Here is a 14,076-nt window from a genome sequence, read left to right as displayed (position 1 = left end):
ACCATGAGCTCACTTATAGCTTAACAGACTTTCACGTTCTGCTACGACGAGACCCCGCTATCCACATCAAAACAACAAGACGGAGAGGCAAGAGAGCGGGGCTACATGCTAGGCTAAAGGCTAGGGCTACACGACCACCACTACCTAGCCTGCTGCTAGCTAACGTCTGCTCGCTCGACAACAAGATGGATGAGCTGAGAACCAGGATTACATCCCAGCGTGAAATGAGAGAATGCTGTGCTCTTATTTTCACGGAAACCTGGCTTTCGGACAGCATTCCAGACTCGGCCATCCAGCTTGCAACGCACTCCGTTTACCGTGGGGACAGGACAAAGGCTTCCCGAAAGGCGAGAGGCGGCGGCGTCTGTGTCTACGTGACTAATAGTAGTAATTAGAGAGCAGGCAACTGCACCTTCTCATCCATCACCCTCAACATAGGGGCCCCCCAGGGCTGTGTTCTGAGTCCCCTCCTCTACTCCCTGTACACACACGACTGTGTGGCTCAGCGGAGTAGCAATACAATCATCAAATTTGCTGACGACACAGTGGTGGTGGGCCTGATCTCTGCCAACGACGAGAGGGCCTACCTGGAAGAGGTCAAGGTCCTGGCGGGATGGTGCCAGGAGAACAACCTCTCCCTGAACGTCAGCAAAACAAAAGAGATGATTGTGGACTTCAGGAGGTCGGGGGTCAGGGACTACAGCCCCCTCAGCATCGACGGGGCACCGGTTGAGAGAGTGAACAGTTTCAAGTACCTCGGAGCCCACATATCCGAGGAATTGACATGGACCACTTACATTGACAGTGTTTTGAAGAAGGCACGGCAACGCCTCTACTTCCTCAGGCGCCTAAGGAAGTTCCAAGTCAGTCAGAAGATCCTTAAGAACTTCTACTCATGAACAATAGAGAGCATCCTGACTGGCAATATCACCTCCTGGTTTGGGAATAGCACTGCACGAGACCGTAGCAGACTACAGAGAGTGGCCCGTTCAGCCAAACGCACAATTGGAGGGGGGTTTCCCACTCTCCAGAACATTTACAACAAGCGGTGCATGGGTAAGGCTAAGAGAATTATCAAAGACTCCAGCCACCCAAACAACTGCCTCTTTGAACTGCTGCGGTCAGGCAAGCGATACCGGAGTCTCATGGCAAGCACAGAAAGACTCAGAAGAAGCTTCTATCCCCAGGCCACCAGGATGCTCAATGAACAATAACACTATGTAACAACCATCAAATGCACACAGCACACACATCCACACGCACACACTCACTTTAAACAAACAACTCACTGCAGCACCCACTTTACACACTTTAGAACACCTAAACACACTTTATATTTATTAGGAAAGAATTTGCACTACAAGTTGCAACCCATACCTCATTACTGTAAATTGTACCTAAATTGTACCTCATCCCATTTCTGCTTTGCACTATATAGTATATTGTATATTAGTATATTGTATAGTATATTGTATGGTAACATTTTGTATAAAAGTATTCTGTACTTCTGTATGACAACTAATAAAGAAACTTGAACTTGAACTTGATATATATAGTATATTGCTGTGCAGTTTGCTGCTGTCCATCTCGTGTGTGTGTGTGTGTACAGTAAATACAAGCATATGTGTGTGACCTATTAGAGCAGGATGTACGAACATAGCCCTCTTGAGAAGATCAGTTATCCATGTGTGATGGAGGGAAATATTGATTCTAAGAGGTTTTTGTATAACACCATAGGTGACTATTTTGAGTGGTTTGTGAAAAGGTCAGCAAATGTTTTCCAGCTGTTGTGTGGGTGTAACATGTCACTCCTGATGGGAGATACAGTAACAGTGAGCTCCTCTGGAGGTAAGTGGAGACCTTCACAGAGAAGGTCCCCTTAACACAGCCCACCCCCTACAGCTCTGAGACCTTGAACAATGAACACAACAGAGATAGAGAGAGAGATAGGAAACAGATGGAGGGAGAGAAAGAGCAAGAGTGATGGATGGCGAGAGAGAGAGAGACCTTGTCTATTTGATTCTCAGCTCTGAGCTGTGACTGTTCTTTAGAAACATGGATGCTGAAGCTCAGCTTGTTCCTAGCGACCGTTTAGTTCCAAACCACAAACATGTTCTCCTTAACACTTTGAGTGCCAACGACGAGATAACTCGTTTGTTCATGCCGACCGTTCAGTGCCAACGACGAGAGATCTATTTTTTTTTTATTAGCGATTTGAATTCATATTTCATCAATCTAGCCCCACGTTACCACTGCAAACTCTCTCTGAGCTCCATTGGGAAAATACCGCCCCCTATCGTCTCTCCCTGTGATACTGCACCCCTTTGGAATGGATTGAATGAAACGCATGGGGGGGAAAAATCCTGCTTCCTCATTTTACTTCTCAGGCAAGTCACCCGAGACGATCGGATTCATTGTGGAGCCTCAGAACAGTATGGAATCGGTGTTTCGACCACCCAGCGTTGGATCAATAAACACGATCGATATTTGGAATGGCGATCAGGAATTGGAATAATCTTTTTGGAGAACATCTGATCTGAGGTAAGGAATCTATTTTACCAGTCTTAGGATAATCAGAGCTTTTTTCACAGAGATATCAACGTGTGCCCTATGTGTGTGTGTGCGTGTGTGTGTGCTGATCAGGAAATGAGATAATCGATTTTTCAGCCCGCTTCTATAGTGTGCATAACTAGTACACATATACTATCGATAATCTAGCGTTTATTTGAAAACTATTCATAAATAGACCGAAAAATTACAACGTTTTTTGTGTATTCCAGAATATTCCAGTAAAGGGCGTTTATCACAGAATCTTTATATTTTCCTGAAACTTTCAAAAAACGAGAGTTTTTCAAAATGGTATAAAACGGAAATGAACCGATTAAAAAACAATCTGTTTCGACAATGTTGACTGCAAACAAGTCATTGATAAGCGACGGCCAGATTATACACATATAGCCATAATTTAAGATGTAGTTTATGCGTTCGCAAATATGAGAGCTCTATCATTGAAGTGGACGCTGGCACGCAACAGGGTTCTGGGGCACCCGACCTCCGGCACGGAAAGTGTTAATGTGAAAAAGCAGAGCTTAATTGAATAAGGAATCCTTAATGGAAAATTTAAAAATTATGCATTAAAACTAGGGATGCTCGATATTGCCTTTTTTACCGATACCGATATACCGATATTGTCCAACTCTTAATTTCCGATACCGATATCAACCGATATCAACCGATACCGATATATGCAGGGTTCCCCCCCCCAAAAAACTGAATAATTTCAGGTAATTAACATTACATATCTCTTGTTGTGGAATTAACACAACATTATGCATACTTTTGACAATAAATAAAATCAGAATTTGTTCTTACATGCTTGCCTGGTTAAATAAAGGTTATAGAAATGTAAAAAAAAAAAAAAACTATACAGATATTTTCCGATATCACATTTTAATGCCAATATCGGCCGATAATATCGGTAGGCCGATAATATCGGACATCCCTAATTAAAACCATGTGTATTGTTGTGTGTGTGTGTGCATATCCCACAGTCAAGAGCTCCTTCTCCCCTTCAGTTTTTCTAAGTAATCCCATATCACGCAGAGTTAAATGCCAGTTAAATAAATATTTTTAAATTAAGATCTTCCATACAGGTGGAGGAGGTAAGCTCTCTGCCTCATGCCCTACCTACAGTATGTGCCTATTTCCACATGATTGAACACATCTGCCACGAAGAATTGCATGATGTGTGCTACATAAATGGACTGCATTTATATAGGGATTTTATCTACATCGCTTTACAACACATACACATTCACCTATTCATTCAGACATTCACACACCGACGGCGGAGGCAAACATGCAAGGTGCATCGGGAGCAGTTAGGGGCTTAGGTGTCTTGCTCACTTCGACATGCTGCCGGGAGGAGCGGTAATCGAACCTTCTGATTACCAGACGACCGCTCTACCTCCTGAGCCACTGTCGCCCCATGCTACATGTCTGAAAAGGCAACTCCAGGCAATGCCCACACCCGATTGTCAGTGCATTGTCCCAGTATACATGATGTGTCTCACCTGCTGTCTGGCTGATCAGACCCTCACCTTTATCTTTTTTTATTAATAGTTTATCTTGTTCTATACCTGTTATATCAATGTTTTTTATTCTCATATATTTATATTGTAATTTCTGTACCTCCCCTGTGCTGCTAATGTGCTGAGTGGTGCTTAAGAGTGGTGTTACTGAATACAGAGAACAGAGAGCAGAGAACAGAGAACAGAGAACAGAGAACAGAGAACAGAGAGAACAGAGAGAACAGAGAGAACAGAGAACAGAGAACACAGAGAACACAGAGAACAGAGAGAACAGAGAACAGAGAGAACAGAGAGAACAGAGAACAGAGAACAGAGAACAGAGAACAGAGAACAGAGAACAGATAACAGAGAGCAGAGAACAGAGAACAGAGAACAGTACAGAGAACAGAGAACAGAGAACAGAGAACAGAGAGCAGAGAACAGAGAACAGAGAGCAGAGAACAGAGAACAGAGAGCAGAGAACAGAGAACAGAGAACAGTACAGAGAACAGAGAACAGAGAACAGAGAACAGAGAACAGAGAGCAGAGAACAGAGAACAGAGAACAGAGAGCAGAGAACAGAGAACAGTACAGAGAACAGAGAACAGAGAACAGAGAACAGAGAACAGAGAACAGAGAACAGTACAGAGAACACAGAGAACACAGAGAACAGAAAGAACACAGAGAACACAGAGAACACAGAGAACACAGAGAACAGAGAGAACACAGAGAACACAGAGAACACAGAGAACAGAGAGAACACAGAGAACACAGAGAACAGAGAACACAGAGAACACAGAGAACACAGAGAACAGAGAGAACAGAGAGAACACAGAGAACACAGAGAGAACACAGAGAACACAGAGAACACAGAGAACACAGAGAACAGAGAGAACACAGAGAACACAGAGAACACAGAGAACACAGAGAACACAGAGAACACAGAGAACAGAGAGAACACAGAGAACACAGAGAACAGAGAACAGTACAGAGAACAGAGAACAGAGAACAGTACAGAGAACAGAGAACAGAGAACAGAGAACAGAGAACAGAGAGCAGAGAACAGAGAACAGAGAACAGAGAACAGAGAGCAGAGAACAGAGAACAGAGAACAGTACAGAGAACAGAGAACAGAGAACAGAGAACAGAGAGCAGAGAACAGAGAACAGAGAACAGAGAACAGCACAGAGAACACAGAGAACAGCACAGAGAACACAGAGAACACAGAGAACAGAAAGAACACAGAGAACACAGAGAACACAGAGAACACAGAGAACAGAGAGAACACAGAGAACACAGAGAACACAGAGAACAGAGAGAACACAGAGAACACAGAGAACAGAGAACACAGAGAACACAGAGAACAGAGAGAACACAGAGAACACAGAGAACACAGAGAACACAGAGAACACAGAGAACAGAGAGAACACAGAGAACACAGAGAACAGAGAACAGTACAGAGAACAGAGAACAGAGAACAGAGAACAGAGAACAGTACAGAGAACAGAGAACAGAGAACACAGAGAACAGAGAGCAGAGAACAGAGAACAGAGAACAGAGAACACAGAGAACAGAGAACAGAGAACACAGAGAACAGAGAGAACACAGAGAACACAGAGAACACAGAGAACAGAGAGAACACATAAAACACAGAGAACAGAGAGAACACAGAGAACAGAGAGAACACAGAGAACAGAGAACACAGAGAACAGAGAGAACACAGAGAACACAGAGAACAGAAAGAACACAGAGAACACAGAGAACACAGAGAACACATAGAACAGAGAGAACACAGAGAACAGAGAACACAGAGAACAGAGAGAACACAGAGAACAGAGAGAACACAGAGAACAGAGAGAACACAGAGAACACAGAGAACACAGAGAACACAGAGAGAACACAGAGAACACAGATAACACAGAGAACAGAGAACAGAGAGAGAACACAGAGAACAGAGAGAACACAGAGAACACAGAGAACACAGAGAACAGAGAGAACACAGAGAACACAGAGAACAGAGAACACAGAGAACAGAGAGAACACAGAGAACACAGAGAACAGAGAACACAGAGAACACAGAGAACAGAGAACACAGAGAACACAGAGAACACAGAGAACAGAGAACACAGAGAACACAGAGAACACAGAGAACATAGAGAACACAGAGAACACAGAGAACACAGAGAACAGAGAGAACACAGAGAACACAGAGAACACAGAGAACACAGAGAACAGAGAGAACACAGAGAACACAGAGAACAGAGAACACAGAGAACACAGAGAACATAGAGAACACAGAGAACACAGAGAACACAGAGAACACAGAGAACACAGAGAACAGAGAACAGAGAACACAGAGAACACAGAGAACAGAGAGAACACAGAGAACAGAGAGAACACAGAGAACACAGAGAACACAGAGAACAGAGAACAGAGAGAACACAGAGAACATAGAGAACACAGAGAACAGAGAGAACAGAGAGAACAGAGAGAACAGAGAGAACAGAGAGAGAAGAGAGAACAGAGAGAACAGAGAGAGAAGAGAGAGAACAGAGAACACAGAGAACAGAGAGAACAGAGAGAACAGAGAGAACAGAGAGAACAGAGAGAACAGAGAGAACAGAGAGAACAGAGAGAACAGAGAGAGAACAGAGAGAACAGAGAACACAGAGAACAGAGAGAACAGAGAGAACACAGAGAACAGAGAGAACAGAGAGAACACAGAGAACAGAGAGAACGCAGAGAACACAGAGAACACAGAGAACAGAGAGAACAGAGAGAACAGAGAGAACAGAGAGAACACAGAGAACAGAGAGAACAGAGAGAACACAGAGAACAGAGAGAACAAGAGAGAACACAGAGAACACAGAGAACACAGAGAACACAGAGAACACAGAGAACACAGAGAACATCACATAGAACACAGATAACACATAGAACACAGAGAACAGAGAGAACACAGAGAACAAGAGAACACAGAGAACACAGAGAACACAGAGAACAGAGAGAACACAGAGAACAGCACAGAGAACAGCACAGAACAAGAGAGAACAACACAGAACAAGAGAGAACAAGAGAGAACAAGAGAGAACAACACAGAACAACACAGAACAAGAGAGAACAACACAGAAAGATTCTATGGAAGCGGATTCTATCGAAACGGTCATTTGAAAATGTAAACGTGATCCCAGCACAGCGTTATAAATTTTCCACCTTTGTGTTCGATATTTCCATCTCACGTCGGAACCAAACTCTTGAAACAGAATCACAGACAGATGTTGCGATAAAGAGACTCACACGTTTAGAGTTGCTGCGGGATCTCCACACAGGGCCCTCCCTCTCCCCGTGTTGTTTACGACTCTCACACTTCAAAAGGGGAATAATTACTATGGCATGCATCAGGCAACTTCGTTATCGTAGAAGCCAGTTAGCCATTGTCACCTCCCAACACCCCCCCCCCCGCCCCGCCAATCTGAACAATGAGCTTGATTGACAACTCCCCGCGGGAAGATAAGAGAGGGAGAGAAGCCAGTGAACCAGTGACTGAATTGCTAAATTGAAACAATATTGCTTTGCGCCGCGTCTCGAAACCTCTCCGTCACTTAGAATGGCAGTAACCAGGCAGCCACTGCTCCATTTATCAAGTGGAGAACTTTCCCCTGAAGACCGTCCGTCTCACATCAGCACATGTGACATTTTAAAGGAATGAGGATCGTCCCCCTCTCCTCACACCGCATATATCAAATATTATATAATGTATTGCAGCCCAATCTCGCTTGAAATATAGAAATAAAGTACTGATCTACCACGGGAAAAAAGCTAAAAATAAACAAATACAGATGCTATTTGGTCCAACCTTTTCATAAAGGACACCGTGGTGGGTATCATGTCTGTCACCCGTAATAAATCTGAGGGCAGAATGATGACCAAGTCCAGCGGTTTGAGAGTTGAAGCTGCAGCATCCGCCTATAAATCACACCACCATAATGCAAAATGTAGAAGAAAAAACAGCTTCACCAATCCTTTTTCTACTAATCAATGGAAAGCTGGATCGATTTCTGTACAGAATATACATAGAGTAGAATGGATATTGATAAGATTGTGATATATAATCAGATATATAGTGTAGAACAGGGGTAGGCAACCCTTGGCACGCGTGCCTGCATAGGCACGCGGGGGCATTTTCATAGGCACAAAAAATAATAATAATAACAAAGAAAATATTATATATATATATATATATATATATATATATATATATATTTTTTTTTTTTTTTTTGCTTTGAAATATTATAGTGAAATATTTTGCACTGTTGTCGCATTTATCTTGTTGAAATCCTCCCACAGGTTCTTTTTACTACCACATATTTAATTGAGACCCTTTATTTGTTTATTATTTCAATTTAGCTGGAAATACATTGCTACATCATTCAGTAACATTTGCAGAGCCTTATAACAAAAACATTATTTTGGTCACCATTGTGACCAGTGGGATTAATCAACAAATTGTATTATTTATTTTTCTATTTCATTGAACATTGCACATGTTAAAAGCAATTTTCTTTTTACTCAAAATGTGAGTATTACCAAGTCAACTTGTGTTCCTAAAACAATGACAATAAACATAGTTTTATTAGGTTGAAATAATGTGGTTGTGTACTTATTTTTCTGTTAACTTATTATGGATTGAAAACTGAAAACCTTAATGCACAGTAACTGAACTCAATATTTTTAAGTTCTGGTAACTTTTTTTTTACAGTGTAGTCTTGCGATCAATCAAAACTTATTTACACGATATACCTCACATTCACCCTCCATTCACATCCTGGTGTTCTCCATTAGGCCTGTAGGTGGAGCTATGACAGCACACGTACAGTACACACACCGATGTGTGATGTGTCCAAAAATGAATGGGCAAATGTGAGTGAAATGGTCGCACTGTATGCAGCTGTTTGTCTGCATTGCATTCCCCCCCCCCCCAACTCAGATTTAGGGTTGATACAACCATCATAATAATATTGTTAATAATAACAATAACAATAATGATGTAATAATGTAAAAAATTTCATTAAAAAGACCTGATTATGAGAAAAAAAGATTACGATGCATGGAATATTGTTGAGGCACACTAGTTACAACTATATTTCAAACAGGCACTCCATGTCAAAAAGGTTGCTGACCCCTGGTCTAGAACATGATCTGAGACACTGTCGAATATATTGGCTTAAAAAGTGCTGTAGGTATTGGGTCAACGCAAGAGCAGTCCAAGAGCTGTTGGCCACTGAGCAGCCTCCACTGGAGCAGTTGGGGGTTTAGTGCCTTCCTCGTGGTCACTTTAACTGCAGGTATTGAGGGAGGAGAGAGTGCTCTTCAGTTCCCATCGGTCCGGCCGGCATGTGACCTTCCAGTCACAAGCCTCCTCCTCTAACCTTTTGGACCACTGCAGTCTGTGTTCCCCCACCGTGATACCTGTCCTGTGTGACTAAAGCGTGAGTCACTCAGTGGACTTCACGCCTGGCTCTCTTTTCATGAATAGACGGATGGCTAACAATGACTAACCGCATCATGCTGCCGTTGCCTTGGCAATGAGCACAAATCACAGCTTCCATCGGGCCTAATGAAGAAAATATATGAAGAGGAGGCTGCTAGTTATTCTATTTTTGTAAATGTTTCCCCGTGGAGGAAAAGAGGCCTGGCTTCAGGAACATCAAGGTACAATATAATGCCTCTTTTATTCATATGACATTTTCTTATTCACTGGGTTTTTGAAAGGCTCTCATCCTCATCGTGATTGAAAATAAGATAATTTACAGAACAGAATGAAATGGCAAGGACACATTCAGTCATTTCAATAAGCCTGTGTGGAACATTACTCTCTTCTCTTCGCATAATGAATGCGTGAAACATCAATCGCAGAGTTGGCCTTGATTATTTTAATGTCAAGAGAAAATACAGACCATATTCTGTTATTATGAGGTGAATCATTAGAGTGCAAGGTACTGTAGTGGGCTCTTCATTAGTCCAATTACACTATAGATAACGATAGTTATGATGTAGAACTCCAGTTATACGATTTCCGGCATAGCATCTTGCTTAACTATTGGACTGCTTGTGCGTCAATAGAACACCAACTGAAAGGATTTTTAGCAATGGACCTATGACAGACCGGGGCTATTTACTAGACCCCAGCTAGTAAATAAGCAGTGGCAGTAACGTACATTCTCCCAAACCCTGCTCAGCTTTGATGGCTTTTTCCATAACCAGTTCTGGTTATTTTATTCTATTACAATTTTTTTTGTATGCAAAAGGGAAGAAAACAAATAAAAAGAGGAAATAATAGATATTCATCAAAGCTCCTCTGTGAGGGTTTCTGGTGTTTGGGTCACTAGCAAATAATAGGGACTCTAAGTTATTTGTATCAGCAAATCCCAAACGTCATCAGCCGCGATCAGAACGGGTAAAAACTTTCAGACGCACCTTTTCCAGCAAACAATTAATTCACTTGAGTCCAGGGTGCGATCCAAGAGGGGAGCCCGGTGAGCTATAGCTCCCCTAGATCAGACATCAGCTCCCCTGGGGGTCTCTAAAGCTCCCCTGGGAGCTGTATCATCATCGTGTATAATAATAAACGTATGCTATTTTGGATGTATGATTAATGATTTGCGTGTAGTGGCTACTTACTGGGACATAATTCACCGTTTCACGGCATTCTAGCCTTTTGTGGTGTTTACTACATCTCCCATGACCCTTAGCGGGGGATGACGTAGTTAAAGAGAGACAGTGAAAGTTGAATGGGTGTTGTTTGTGCGACAGTAGAGTGCGTAATAAACTAGCGTTTTTGCATCGGAACACGACTCCGTCTACGCTATCATTACTGCATTCCTACATTTGTGACCCTTGGACGTATTTCGGAGATTATATCGAACATGTCAACTGAACAACAGAACGCAGATCGCAGAACTTTGAACGCAGTTTCACTCAAGCTGCGCAGAGTGCCAACGCTTGGTTCGCGCAAGCCGAAGCCCAATTCGCTCTCAGGAATATTACCGCGGATGCCACCAAGTACTACTACGTGGTAGCAGCCCTTACGAATTCAACGGCAGCGAGAGTGGTGAGTTTGCTGGAAAACCCACCTACACATGACAAATATGTGACTATAAAAACACGCTCTGAGTTTTTTTCCGCTGAGAGGTGCGCCGCGCACCCCCCCCCCCCCCCCCGACGGGGTGCTTGAGTCGTATCAAGTTCAGATGTTGTTTAATTGCGATCCCATCGATTCTCCAACATAGGATGCACAACTCCAAAACGAAAGCGAATGAACATAATACTACAAACTAAACTGCGAATATTAACGTGCCTGTCGCTGCTGGCGGGACAAAACCTCATCGCTCCAAAAACCCAACTTTTCAGCAGATGAAAAAAAACCAACACAGATTTGAGGGCGAATAGAGTTACGAGGTTTAGACAGATGATCTCAAAACAAACTGGTCAGACTACTACTTGACCTTACTCCTAGAACCCACCTCACCCCTGCCCACTTTGACAACCTAGGATGGCTTAGAGTAGACGACAGAGTACAGCAACTTGCAATGGGCCTGGTCTACAAGATACACTACGCGACCAAGGTACCCATGTACATGTCAAAATACTTCCCAAAGGTCAGTGAATACCACGATCACAACACCAGAGGGAGCTCCACAAATCATGTAAAACCCAGATTCGGATCAAACAAGGGACTAAACACGTTTCGCAATTATGCCACATCAATGTGGAACGCCCTGCCTAAAGCTGTAAAGGAATGTGAATCACTACCCACCTTCAAAAACACTCTCAAAAAACACCTACGTGAGACTGCAATTCGAAACTGGCCCCTACAAATGTCCTAACCTAGTTGTACAGTAAATGACCAAGTAAGGCTTTGTCAATATTCCAATGTACAGTGTAAAATGTGTGTGTGTCCCCTTCCCAACCCCCCCCCCCCCCCCCCCACCTCCAATGTACAGCCCACACCCAACCCACCCAACCCCACCCCACCCAACCAACCTCCTCCAATGTACAGTTTCTATGCCAAATGTATATACACTCCTTTTCTGGACACTTTTGTATCACAAACAGTACTGTATTTGCAAATCTGATATGTCATAAATGTATAGATGTAGCAGTACTGTCTATCTGTATGTCATGTATGTCATATATGTTATGATGAATTGAAAATGGGGGACCCTGATGTAAACAAGTCGAAAGTCTTTCTCTGGTCTGCATCCCCTTAACAATTGTATGTATTGAGCTGTACTGTACTGTACCCATTCTGCAATCTGTTAATAAACTTTTCAATCAATCAATCAAATTGGTTTAATGCTTTCCCATTGTGTAGACTTTGTAAAACCACACACACATGGAGGATGATCTACTGAGTTGATACAAAAAATATATATATATATGGAGTTGTGGTGTGTGATGTGATGTGTGTGTGGTCGAAAAACTATATGATTCCCCGTCCCTTCCAAATCATAAGTGCCCCTGCTCCCGGCAGACATCCACTTCAACACCCGACAACCACCACCTGATAACCATCATCAATCAGCCATTAGGCCCACCATGTCCACATCAACAGGGGGCGCAATCACCCCAAACAACCAAAATGTCTCTGTTTCATTACAAATACATACACAATATAGAATATAGAATAACTTTAAATCTAAATATCAACACATGATGGTCAAAAAGAAAACATTTAAATAATATGCAATATGGCTACAACATTATTCGTATAACGAATAACCACTAAACTGTTTAAAAGAGTCAGAGGTACTCCTGCCGTTTACCCGCGCTACATTGCCCGCCTGCCTATCCACAGGAAGGTCAGTAAACCTTGACCTTTGACCCCCATTTGTACCTTAAGCAGACATTAAGGAGAAGGGGGAAAATAAACAACAAAAAACAACCGTTACAGGTGGAAGCCTCAAAATGAGTATATATAAGAAAATAAATAAAGAGGTATTGTAGCAAAAACTAAATGAGCCACAAAGGCACCTCCTAATAACAGAGTTTATAAAAAAAACTTAGAGTCCTAGTGAAGATTGATTTATATGAAATCCGATGTATGTATAATTTAAGCAAATTCCACTTGCCTTTTGTAAACTACAATGATTTTTTTTCATAGAAAATGCGACCAAAAGGTCACCCGCCAAAGTGGCCTGTAAGATTGATGGCGTTACACGCCACTGCCGAATTATACCCGCATTAGGCGGGTGTTAATGTCAAGCCCTGCACACATTATAACTGGAGTTATATTTCATAACTATCGTTATCTGTAGTGTAATTCGACTAATTAAGGGCCAACCACAGTACTTTGGACTCTAATGATTGACTTGATATCAAAGTTCTACATTATGTTGTTGTTTTTTCCCCTCATGAAGGTGATTTCTTTCCCCTCTATAGATTGTTGAAATATAATTCTTAAATGTTAATCTCTGTAATATTATACATAACATTTCTACCTCAACGTCAGCATTGTGCCAAATCATTGTGCCCCCCCCCCCCCCCCCCAACAACCCCACCACCACTTTTACCCTTTTCCAGTTGCTGAGCAAATACATCCTGTGGGGGAACCAATGAGACTTCATCTCAGATGAAAGTGTTTGGAGAGAGAGGCTACCGTAAATCAAAGCGACACATGGATACGTTTGTTTATTGAGCAGTGATTGATTGACTTCTGAACAGTACCAGATGTAGGTCTATTCATCTGTGTTGGTGTCTGTTTCCTATCCGGGAGCAGACAGGCCGGCTCTCGTAACTTCCATGGCAATTAGAAGTGCCTTTGACAGGCTTTGAGGCAAACCCAACTTTGACAAGACTTCAAAAATGACTTTCCGTTCCATTCCTTTCCTTTAATACATTCATTCATTCAGTCTGCAGCTCAAAGCGTACGAGATCTTATCCACAGAAGTAGTGGGAACTGTGTCTTTCTATATGTAGCTTTCATAAGCAGAGGTGGGAAAGTAGT

Source organism: Notolepis coatsorum, assembly GCF_963971535.1.
Source record: "Notolepis coatsorum genome assembly, chromosome: 19".
Classification (NCBI taxonomy): Eukaryota; Metazoa; Chordata; class Actinopteri; order Aulopiformes; family Paralepididae; genus Notolepis; species Notolepis coatsorum.
The sequence above is the reverse complement of the archived record's forward strand: the minus strand, read 5'-3'. Positions refer to the sequence as shown.